Source organism: Melitaea cinxia, chromosome 22 (assembly GCF_905220565.1).
Source record: "Melitaea cinxia chromosome 22, ilMelCinx1.1, whole genome shotgun sequence".
In the NCBI taxonomy this organism is placed as follows: Eukaryota; Metazoa; Arthropoda; class Insecta; order Lepidoptera; family Nymphalidae; genus Melitaea; species Melitaea cinxia.
In genome coordinates this window covers 13,009,610-13,022,615 of record NC_059415.1, presented here as the reverse complement: position 1 = coordinate 13,022,615, position 13,006 = coordinate 13,009,610, and positions in this window count along the sequence as shown.

Sequence of the window (13,006 nt, the reverse complement as noted above, 5' to 3'; positions counted from 1 at the left end):
AATACACGTAAAATTATTAATACACCGTTATGCGACCGTGGGAATAGAGCTTTGGTGAAACCATATTTCATGTAGTAATTGATTTAAGCGATTATTTATATGAGCTACTATTTGTATCTGCGACTTAGCTTGTGACCGTCCCGTTGTTGTAGTTGGAAGCGACGCTGCTTTTCACTTTGTTGGTTCAACTACCGTCTCAAGTCGGAGTGATATATCTAGTCTATACTAACAGCTAGGACACTTCAAAGTCAGTCAACTCTTCTTCAAGTCCAGTTTTTTTTTTTTGTTATTTTAATTCATTCAGTAATTTTGGTATTATGCACTGCCATAACATAGACAAAACAAAATGACATACAGACAAAACAAATGAGTTCTCTGGTTTTTTTTTATAACTACCATTCGCATTCGTCGGTCGTCGTTCGTCTGTTCCTAACCCCCGCTTGTTAATAGCTCTATAGTTCTGTTACATTTCTTTCAATACATTGTAGCAGGTTCCTTAAACCCCTATACCCCGGTGCAATGAAGTGAGTGTGGAACTAATGCTTGTGCAGAAGATGCAGCCGACCCTGCCGCCGGGGTGGTCGGAGCTGGAGCGCTTCCGGCGGCGGCGCGGCCGCGTGACGCTCGCCGAGCTCAGCGAGATCACGGCGCGCGCGCACCAGATGCACATGCAGGTACCTTGCCATACAAACATACAAATGCCTTACAATAGGCTTTGGCAATTTAATTTATAGAAAAGTTTTTGAATATCATATCAAAAATTGACCGCTCCAGCGGGGTTCGAACCCGCGTCTCCGACTGACCGTGTCGGCGCTCTAGCCACTTAAGCTATGGAACGATGTACCCGCTAGATCGAAATTTCTGATATGATGATTTTTATATTCGGTTTAAGCGAACCGTGACGCCGTCTATAGTGAGTTCTTTACAGAGACCCGTAACTATTCAAAGTTTCATATTACAATGAAAATCTTTGACAGGAGATGACACCGTGCTATTTTTGTAATATCTACGATTTTATTTTTGTGTTCGTATCGTAGACCCCTGGTGAGATGTCGTGAGATTTTATTCAACCCCCTCCCCCATCGCCCAATCTAACGTGAGATTTTTCAAAATGTGGGTTTCTTACGTAAACGCGTTGGATTGTTATTGTAAAAAGGAACAAAAAATGCTTCGTGCTTTTATTTACGACTAGTTAAGACTAGTAATCAGATACAATCAACAAATCAGACAGTCAGTAGATGTATAACGTCGAAGTATGATTGAAATTATTTTCTTTCGAACGAATTAGTGAATGATCTTAATCGTATTACGATTACGCTTAAGATTAAACCTTAAGCGTGTCCAATCTGGATTAAATGGACCAAAATAGTATTATTTTTTTATTTCAATCAGAAAAAAAATTGCGTAATATTTGCCGAGGCCCCCTCTCTCCAACGTAAGATTAGGTGAGATTTGCATCGACCCCCCCCCCCCCTTAAACATCTCACGTATTTTATGAACGCCCCCTTTTAAGAAAAAAAAAACTCACAATTACTCCATATAAATTATATATCATTTTATAAATATTTGCTCACTCTACCGGCATCCACAACAAAAAAAAATATATATATATATTATTGATTTTTGTAAATTCATTAATTCTTAAAATTATATATATAACTGCTTTAATTTTGAACCAACATCAACAAGATTGATGGTCGGTAGTGCGAATTATTCGCACGGGTATTGTTAGTATCTTAAAATATATTACCGCGATATCGCAATAAAAACCCAATCATATGATACATGTTATTTACAAATCCCATTACGTTCTAAGCCGGTACAGACACGTAGGCACTAACCTTACTAACACTTAGCCTTTACCGAGAACAACGTAAAACAATACAACTATGACTGCTACTAAGCTAATCCTCTTAAACCATACGCATGTTATCACTAGCTACGTATTCAGCCTGTAACCCACTGCTGGGCATAGTTCTCTCTCCTGGCTTGTAGAAGTAGGTCTGGAGCTTAATCGACCATGCTGCTCCACTGCTGTTGGCGGATATGTTCCCTACTACTTTTCTTGTCGATTCTTCTCTGCAGAATCTACATTCCGAATCGGTGGTAGTTTTACTTTTACAAAAATAATAATTTATTTTTAAAGGTTTAATTTGTAAAATGACGATTCGAAAGTGCTCTTGGGGCCTATTTGAATAAAGCTGTTTTTGATTTTGATTATGACTATGTGTAACGATTGCTATTAGGTATTTATGATAACAACAGGGGTCGACGACTTAAATTGCTCTCCGACGCACGGTGGCACCCAAAAGGATAGACATCGAAAAATACCCACAATATGTTTGAAAATCAATCTCAATGATTGGAGGTAGCCGTAGAAACTGTTTTGCTATTTAGTAATGTTAAGGCTATGGCAGATATCATTATCATTGTAGTATGTACCGATCGTGTTCATTTTTAAATTTATTTTAATTATTTGACGATAACGCTAGAAAAAAAAGCTAATTATTTGATGTGCATATACGGATAATTCATACACTATGTGTGGGTAGGTACATATACTTCTCAGTAACCTTTTTTTACAAAACTAGGTTGGCATTTAGTACGTAGGTTATCATTCATAATCAAAAGCCAATTTATTATTATTTTATTTTTGATCGAAACCGCAATCTCTCCTGTGTCAAGAAGTCAACCTCACGAGTCGAACGTCAGAACAGGAGTCGCTGCCGAAAATGCTCAAATCGTGAATCTTTGTGACGATTGGGACAAAAATAATTGAGTCTCTGAGCAGCAGTACAAAAAATCTAAAGATTTGACTCCACGAGCCGAATTAATTGGAAAATACAGTAACATTCAGTATTTTTTTGGCACAATTCCACGCGTTCATGATTTATGCTACAATTATTTCTTCATTTTTAGTTTTAAATGTGTATAGAATTGTAAAGTTTCATTATTTTCAAAGTACTGCTGATGATTTGTGCAGATATTTTTATCGCTATAGAGATTCAAAAGCCTTCTGGTTGTTAACGTTACGATCAGACAAACGTTGGTAATTATTTAAAATTAAATTGAATTTAATGATTGCAAAATACTGGAATATATTCAATCACAACGATTCGTTCTTAATGGGATTCCGTTCTGGTAATAGGATTTATGTAATGATTACATTCCATTGATAATCGTATAAGAAATTTCTGACGCACAAAATAACAAAATTACCACTTTAAGTGATTTAATAATTTTGGAATTTTCTTGGTGTTGCTTTTAAAAGTTCGACGACAATAATATAATAAACTAAGAGCAAATAACCGTACCATTAGTAACTTCAAGTTCTCCAGTTAAAAATCAACCAAAAAATCCTTACGACGCTATCCATCTATGCGCAAGACATAGACCCCTGCACCAAAAACTCTGAAGAAAAAGAATCACTACATAGTATAAAACAAAGTCGCTTTCTCTGTCCCTGTACATGTATGTACGCTTAAATCTTTAAAACTACGCAACGGATTTTGATGCGGTTCTTTTTAATAGACAGATTGATTCAAGAGGAAGGTTTATATGTATAATAACATCCATTAAATAGTGGAGAAATACTGTTATTTCTGAGTTTTCTAATGTTATGTCGTAAATAATTATTATTTTTTTTCGCTTAAATTGCAAACGCAGGCTGAACCCTACGAGATTTATCAAAATAATGTACTAAATATTGTACACATTGAAAAGGTCTACAGAAAACTCCGCGATGGTATATACCTATCTCTTATGGATATCCCACAATAACATTTTTTTGTCATTTACTTTTTACGACAAATAATGGCTAATTTTCGAAGCGATTTTAACCAATACAGCATTAATCCTTATCCAATTAAATACCTTAAATACATTGTTGATTTAATATAGATCTATATGGCCCTTTTACAGCATATGATTTAAATGAATATTTTCGAAGATATTACAGATTTAAAAATCGCGGTACGTAGCGTTTGCGGCGGTTCCGGCCGGCTTTTACTCTAAGTTAACGCATGCGGGCCACGGGCAGTAATGAATAAATGAAAACTACTGGATCGATTTTAATCATTTTTTCAGTGAATGACATAGGCTATAATTATATTTTATACCCGTGCGAAGCCGGAGCGGGTCGCTAGTTTAAGTATAAAGAAGGTTGACACTTTTCCGCAGGAGTTACGTCGTCTCCGTGAGCTGCACGCGCGGCTGGACTGGCCGCGAGCACACCCCCCGGAGATCCTGCTCTACACGCCGAACCAGCTGCGACAGCTTATCAGGTGAAGATCTATGCATAGAGGATTTAGTTGCATGAGTCATTATTGTGCAGTTGGGCAATTATAGTTGAAGATATTTTAAAATAGAAAAGGTTTTTAAAGACCGTTGTACAAGACTATAGTACTTGTAGCGACCTCGATAGTTCACCCTGCAGGCCTAGCATGCGCGCCACGACAAAATTTTGTCTACCCCTTTTCTCGTATTATCTCTCTATGTCTACAGTAGCTAACATGCGTGCACGTGATACTCTTCTCGTTACGTCAATAGAAGAGATAATCATTAAATTTTAGTGATCTGTGATATTTATCTCTACGGAAGCTAACATGACATCGTAATTTTGTCGAATTTTATCGTTTTAGGAAGAGAAACTTCTCGTCTTCAATATTATCGATGAGAAAGACGATAAGTAAAAAATAAATAAAACCGGGTGCCTATTTTTTGTATACCATGGCGTTTCCCTATTATAATGATATAATTTCGGTATACGAAGAGCGGGAAGCGCGAAAAGTCGAGTGAAGTGTGCCATAGTCGAGTGATTCATGTCAAAAAACGTATTTGCGCCCTGTTGCTTCTTATTCTAAAACAATGCGTGATAGAATTACAATTATCTAATGTGCTACAAGATATAAAGCACAACACGAGCATATTGTTTTACATATATAATTAAATTCATTTACTTACGCCGTTTTTTTTTTCATATTAGATTTTTTAAATTTAATATACACTTTTTATCTTAGCCCAAAAGGCCGAGAACATTGTTAAATAAAACATGTGTCACTCGTTTGAAATTATACTGTGAATCCAAACGTTGGCTCATCCCGGTTCGGCACGATGGTCAATAACCTTGTAAATTCAACTTTACGACATAAGAAATAAGAATGATATTCAGTTGTGATTATGGTTGATAATGTTTAATTTTTGAAATTCCTTCTTTATTAAATTTTCATAAGGCGAAATTTTAAGATTCTTGTATTTCTTGTTTTTTAAATTAGTTTAATAGTTAGTTAGTTAGTGTTGTTAGTAAGTAATATTTAGTTAGTGTTTATATTTTTCATTATAAAAAAATGGTATATTTTTTTGTAAGGGCAGCACAATTTTCTCTACTCGACAAGGCGAAGTCTTCGGAAGAGAATTTTGTCTCTCGTAGTGCGCATGTTAGGGTAATCGAGAAAATACTCGATGTAGACATTATCTCTCTCTCTCGTCAAGAGATATCTCGTTGTACGCATGCTAGGCCTGCTGGGAACGTTCAGCTCCCTCTGGCGTCTCAATAAAACTACCAGTGTTTTGATGTGAGGAATTAAACTTTATTGATTGATAACCAATATAACACTAATAAAATCAGTACCGAACATAAACGCAATATTTGACTAAGTAAATTTACACGGCACAAAGATAGCGCGATCTATTTGACAATCAACGCCATCTGTTTTTCGTTCCACAAAGCAATAATTAAACATACATTGAACAACCGTTATTGTCGAATTGTTGTTAGGCGATAAACGGAGAAGACATAAATAATGCGGGAGAAAAAAACAATATTTTTTTTCCTTCAGATTGTAATTCTATATAAAGCCCTTTCAATAGAAATAAATAAAAATCTCTTTCAAGATTTATCCATACTATATGACATATAAAATATATTGATCCAAAAATTTGAGTCTTTTTTGCCGGATCTACTGGTAAGCGATAACGAGTAAATAATTAATTGTTCGATCATTACGTATAATAAGGGTGTGTTCACAGACTAGGTAACGCAGCGGAGGCGGCAGCGGCAGCTCAACCCACTGGCAGTTCATGGCGGCCCGGTCCGCTGGGCGCGCCCTGGCACCTTCCCGATGGAGACATCACGCTGCGCGTACGTACCGCACCACACCACCACCACACCACCACCACACCACCACCACACCGTCCGTCACTGTCGCGCATGTAGCGTGTTTGACAACCAGTAGTGCACACGCGTTGGTTATTTATTTACGCTGCTGCCACACTCGTACAACTACTAAGAGATAATTTTTTTATTCCAAAACTGCTAAATATAAACCTTGTTTAATATTTAAGACACACGTTCTCATGCTGCCGAATACATAAAAGTTGGACCGTAAAATAACAAAAATAATAGTTTTTGACAGCTTTCATTATTGTAATAACATTAACTGCGGAGTTCCTTGTCGATTCTTGTCTGCAATTCGGTAGGAATGTAATTTTAATTTGTAAAACTACGATGAATAATTGTGTTTGGTACCGAAAATAACGAAATTTTCGGTAACGAAATAAAAACCGACTTTGATAAGTAATCCAACGTAAGTAGACGAAAAAATAATCAAGTAAATACGTGCTTGCAAAGATCATTCAAAAGTAGTCATCAGAGTGCCTAGTGCGAGTTTTGTTTAATCCGTCTCGCAATAACGGGCGTAAAATTTAAACTTCATTTTGTATGGGAAATTCGGGATTTCAAACTAGTTCTCGCCTTTGCCGCTAGATGGCTCTGTATCGATTGTATTGTATTCTATTCTTTATCATCTAGGCTGCACTGTTTAAATTCCCATACAAAATAATCTTCACGTATAAACGCGTTTCTGTCATGTTTCTGTGAATAAAACTAGGCATTCAGATGTGGATCAAATTTAAGCGGGATCACACGACAAGCATTAGCTTTCGATCAAAGCGAGAATCATCAAAATCGATATCTCCGATGAAAAGTTATACGGTAAATATACAACGTAGATTGACGAAAAAATAGTCAAGTATAAACTCATTATTAACTCAGTTAAATATTCTGAGGTAATAACATATATATGAAATAAAAATAGGTAAAAAAACTTTTTTAAGTTAAACGGTTTTATGTTAAACATACATTGCAATGTTTAAGATAAATGTACTAAAAACCAATAAATAATAAAATAGATACAGTCGTGGGAATTATAAACATATGCATAGACTAGACTAAAATAAAACCGTGGGGCACGTCAATTGTCTACAATCGTTGATTAAAATGTTTGTTTTGTAATGTTACACTATAATTAGGCAGTTGTTCAACCGACAACGACGTGTGATAAGTAGGGCTAGAATGTGGAAACAAGCTAGCAAGCTCGATTATAAGCGAGTTTTAGGGTTTCATAGTGGTGAGCGAGTAGTACTTTTATCATATGTTTTGTCGATTAAAGACAAACTACGAGCAGTGAAACGATTCCTCGCCAGCCAGCAGTGTGAATGTCCAACGATAAACTAGTTGAAACATCTCTTTTATTTACATGGAGTGTATAACTATTGGAATTTCCATGAGCAAGAAAATACTAAGTAATTTCCTCACCGTCTGCGGGCCAACTGCCTATTTTAACGACGAATTAAACGATTCTTCTATCGCACATTAAGTCGATAATTTGTAGACAATTGACGTGCCACACGGTTTTATTTTAGTCTAGTCTATGCATATGTTTATAATTCCCACGACTGTATCTATTTTATTATTTTTTGGTTTTTAGTACATTTATCTTAAACATTGCAATGTATGTTTAACATAAAACCGTTTAACTTAAAAAGTTTTTTTACCTATTTTTATTTTCTAGTTTTTAGTTTTTATTTCGCATTCTGTTTAATTCATTTAGTGCTTCATTATTGCAAGGCCCATCTTAAATATTGAGGTTGTATAGTGCACTGTATTCTTCTTGTCAAGCCCTTTTATTTGATACCCATATTGGTGGGATTGATAAAAAATTGTTATCAGACATTTGGTAGCGGCGGCCAGCTTAGATTTCAATTTTGCATAGTAAATTGTATTCTACTTGTTGAGACCTTTCATTTGCTACCCATATTGATGAGATCGATAAAACCTACGTTATCCGCCATTTTGTAGCGGCCGCCATCTTGTATTTCAATTTTTTATAGTATATTGTATTCTGCTTGTTGAGCCCTTTCATTTGATACCCATATTGATGGGATTGATAAAACCTACGTTATCCGCCATTTTGTAGCGGCCGCCATCTTGGATTTCAATTTTTTATAGTATATTGTATTCTGCTTGTTGAGCCCTTTCATTTGATACCCATATTGATGGGATTAATAAAACATAAACTATCCGCCATTTTGTAGCGGCGGCCATCTTGAATTTATAATGATAATGAATAAACATAATTGTATTGTCACCAAAATCCAAAGTGTATACAAAATTTCAGATTAATCGGTTGACAGGAAGAGGGTGAAATTTGAATTACTAAATTTGACCCAAGAATAATAAAAAATAAATAAAACAAACGGGGTGAGCTAAATAAAACCGTTTAAAAATACAATCGAATTGAAAGCCTTCTTCTTTGGGAGTCGGTTTATAAGTGGTTTTGAAGCTAATTTGAAACAAGTCGCTATCGGTTTTGATTACAATTTGCGCCAAGACTGTATGCGGCCGCTTGGAACGCAGCAGCCGCAGCAGCCGGAGCCGGCGGCGGGCGGCGAGTGGTGGTGGCGCGGCTGGGGCGCCGGCGCGCTGCTGCTGCTGGCCGCGCTGCTGCTGGTGCGCGCCGCCGACCGCTGCTTCACGCGCTCCTACGCGCGCGGTACGTACTGCCCCGCGCGGAGAGACCCGGGCTCGACCACCGCGCTGCTGCTGGTGCGCGCCGCCGACCGCTGCTTCACGCGCTCCTACGCGCGCGGTACGTACTGCCCCGCGCGGAGAGACCCGGGCTCGACCACCGCGCTGCTGCTGGTGCGCGCCGCCGACCGCTGCTTCACGCGCTCCTACGCGCGCGGTACGTACTGCCCCGCGCGGAGAGACCCGGGCTCGACCACCGCGCTGCTGCTGGTGCGCGCCGCCGACCGCTGCTTCACGCGCTCCTACGCGCGCGGTACGTACTGCCCCGCGCGGAGAGACCCGGGCTCGACCACCGCGCTGCTGCTGGTGCGCGCCGCCGACCGCTGCTTCACGCGCTCCTACGCGCGCGGTACGTACTGCCCCGCGCGGAGAGACCCGGGCTCGACCACCGCGCTGCTGCTGGTGCGCGCCGCCGACCGCTGCTTCACGCGCTCCTACGCGCGCGGTACGTACTGCCCCGCGCGGAGAGACCCGGGCTCGACCACCGCGCTGCTGCTGGTGCGCGCCGCCGACCGCTGCTTCACGCGCTCCTACGCGCGCGGTACGTACTGCCCCGCGCGGAGAGACCCGGGCTCGACCACCGCGCTGCTGCTGGTGCGCGCCGCCGACCGCTGCTTCACGCGCTCCTACGCGCGCGGTACGTACTGCCCCGCGCGGAGAGACCCGGGCTCGACCACCGCGCTGCTGCTGGTGCGCGCCGCCGACCGCTGCTTCACGCGCTCCTACGCGCGCGGTACGTACTGCCCCGCGCGGAGAGACCCGGGCTCGACCACCGCGCTGCTGCTGGTGCGCGCCGCCGACCGCTGCTTCACGCGCTCCTACGCGCGCGGTACGTACTGCCCCGCGCGGAGAGACCCGGGCTCGACCACCGCGCTGCTGCTGGTGCGCGCCGCCGACCGCTGCTTCACGCGCTCCTACGCGCGCGGTACGTACTGCCCCGCGCGGAGAGACCCGGGCTCGACCACCGCGCTGCTGCTGGTGCGCGCCGCCGGCCGCTGCTTCACGCGCTCCTACGCGCGCGGTACGTACTGCCCCGCGCGGAGAGACCCGGGCTCGACCACCGCGCTGCTGCTGGTGCGCGCCGCCGACCGCTGCTTCACGCGCTCCTACGCGCGCGGTACGTACTGCCCCGGGCTTGACCACCGCGCTGCTCCACTGCGGCCCGGCGGATCAGGTGTACTCAGGTGTACACGATAACGACCAGGACCGACGGCTTAACGTGCACTCCGAGGCACAATGGGGCATTAACAACCGGAATGGAAATAAACACTTGTCTAAATACAAATATCCACTCCGAGCGGTAATCGAACCCGCGAACGTCGGTGTTTAGGCGCCGCCGACACAGCACACGCACCATTACACCAGAGCGATCGCTCTACCACTCTTTTATTTCAAAGATGATAAACAAGCCTGCGGTTCCGCCTGATGCCCTGATGCCCAAGCAATTACCGTAGCTTAGAATGCAAGCTTGCTTGAATGCAGTATTATTTAGCTATGATCTTCTGTGTTAGGTTTTAAGCAGGATATTTCCAGCTGTGTCATACGGCGTTAAACTTGACGAGTACTAACACACTTCATTATACTAATGAGTAGTAAAATACGTAATGCTCTGTGTATGTGTTGTCATTGGTTTTCTAAGTTTACTTATAAAAAAAAAAGATTTTGTTTATGTTCGAACGCCATCTTAAGGGGCTGTGGATAAACTGCTGGTACAGCGCCAGCACCAATGAACGCTTAAGCACAGTTCAAATTAATAAAAGACAGTTTATGCAGACCTTCTTCTTCATTTATTTACTTTATTCATTAATTAAAGTTGACATAATACGTCGTTATATGTATCATCTAATATAAACTGTGTAATTACGTAACATAGAAAATACAACAGACATAAATACAAAATGGCATTGCCCTTACAATATTGATATTTTTTTTTTGCAATTGACAATTTAATAAAAATTTAAAAAAAGTCTACAACTTTGACATTCTGTCATTATTCTGTTACATTGGCCATAGACACAGCAGGAACTTTCCTGCTCAAAATATGGAGCAGCCAGACTGGGGTAGTACCTCGACCTTGCAGAAGATCACAGCTAAATAATATAGTTTTTTAGCAGTGTAGAATTCCTGTTGGTAGTTAAGATGACCAGAGCTCCTGAGGGGAAATAGGGTCGGCAACGCGCTTGCGACGCTTCTGGTGTTGCAGGCGTCTATAAGCTACGGTAATCGCTTACCATCAGGAGAGCCGTACGCTTGTTTGACGAACCAGTTATATAAAAAAAGAAGTGTGTGTGTTTTGTTTATATATACTACTAATAGTTCTCATTTTTGCATTTTTTTTAAATAAAAAACAACATGTGTTTTTGTAATTCTTAAATTGATTTACACTCTTTCTTGACAGCACGGCGAAGAAGGTCGGAAGAGTGGCCCACACCCAGCGTGCTCGCTACGAGTAGTAAGTTATATCAAATCATTAACTAATTTAAAATTTAAACATTATTTTTCATAATTTTCTAGATATATGTATATTTAAAATTAACTTAATCACAACTAGAACTAAATCGATTTTGCAGTATAAAGTCTATAAAACAATAATGTGACCAATGAAAGCAGATCAATAGGTATAAATATAAATAAAAAATAATTTATTATGTAAATAGTTCACCATTAACTTTAACAGTACTACTAACCCATCTTACAGACCGCCTGCCACTGAGCGTGGACGCGGAGACATCGCAAAACGAATTCGATATTTACCCTTCTGAAAGTGAAGCAAGCAACGATATGATCTACAATGCAGATCTCCCCCCTCCATACTCGGAGTGCGCCGATGGAAACAAACACATCCACAGGGAAGAACCCCCGCCCCCGTACTCCGCCTGCTACGTCGCCTTCTCCAACCCAAAGAACGGCATACCCTCGGTTACCTTCTTGAACAGCCAAAGACAGAATATGTTCGAAGGCAAGGATTTTTGTTTTTTTTTTTTAAATAACCACTATACATGCCCTAAATATAAAAGCTTGTGCCAAAAGTATATATTATATCTCGGGTTTTTATACATCGGATCCATAACACACATTAATAATCCATCTAGGATGTTCAGCTTGAACTCAATTATTTTGCACTACTAGGTCGGTAAACAAGCGTATGGCTCACGTGAAGGTAAGCGATTACGGTAGCCTATAGACACCTGCAAAAGCAGAAGCATCGCAATCACTTTGCCGAAACTAACCTCTATCCGCCCAGAATTTCTGGTCAGCTTACTAACTACGAGAATTCCTGGGGCTCCCGGGAGCTCTGGTAAATAACCCAATCAACCCAATAATTCAACTTTTGCATAAGTATTTTGTGTATTTCATATCACTTGTTAAAAAACTTTTATTGAAACAAAGCTTTATTATTATTACAGATGCCAACGAGCCGACGTCCACTCGCTTTACCAACGTTCAAACGTCGACCGATGAGGTGAGAGAGATCGCGCACTCGAGCAACGGTTTCAACCTCGACACCGGCCAGATAGCGAACAACCCGATCGGCGACCGGATCTATAAGCTGCCGTACTTCGACAACACTACTTTGGAGACGGACGACTCGGACTGCAATGTAGAGTGCATCACCGACTCAATAGAGTGCGTCACCGACTCAATAGAGTGCGTCACCGACTCAGCTGAGTGCATTAACATCGGCGCGGCGCCCATCGCCAGCCCGGACGTGACCATCGACGTCTCCGACGCTAGCTCGAGCGGCGAACGTAACGAGACGGCCTCCTGTTAATGCGAGGGTAGAATGAAATTTAACAATTAAATGTTAAAACGCTTATAATGATCGATTCTTATGAATGTAGTTTTTCGTGTTTCCTTTGAAACGGCACTTAGGTGAAAGTATATTATTGTATTATTTTATTATACTCCTTACAAGTAGTTAAGTGTAAATATAATAAAATATCGATGATAAATTCAGGTTGTGTAGCGATTTCAATATTGTCTTACAATTTTTTTGTAGATATCTCCTTTACTGTACACCGACTCTAGTAGTGCATCACGTTACTACCCGATTTAATATGAATTGTAAAGAAATTCAAAAAATATATATTTCACACAAATCTAAAAACCTCAATTTTCAATAAAATATAGTTTTGTATT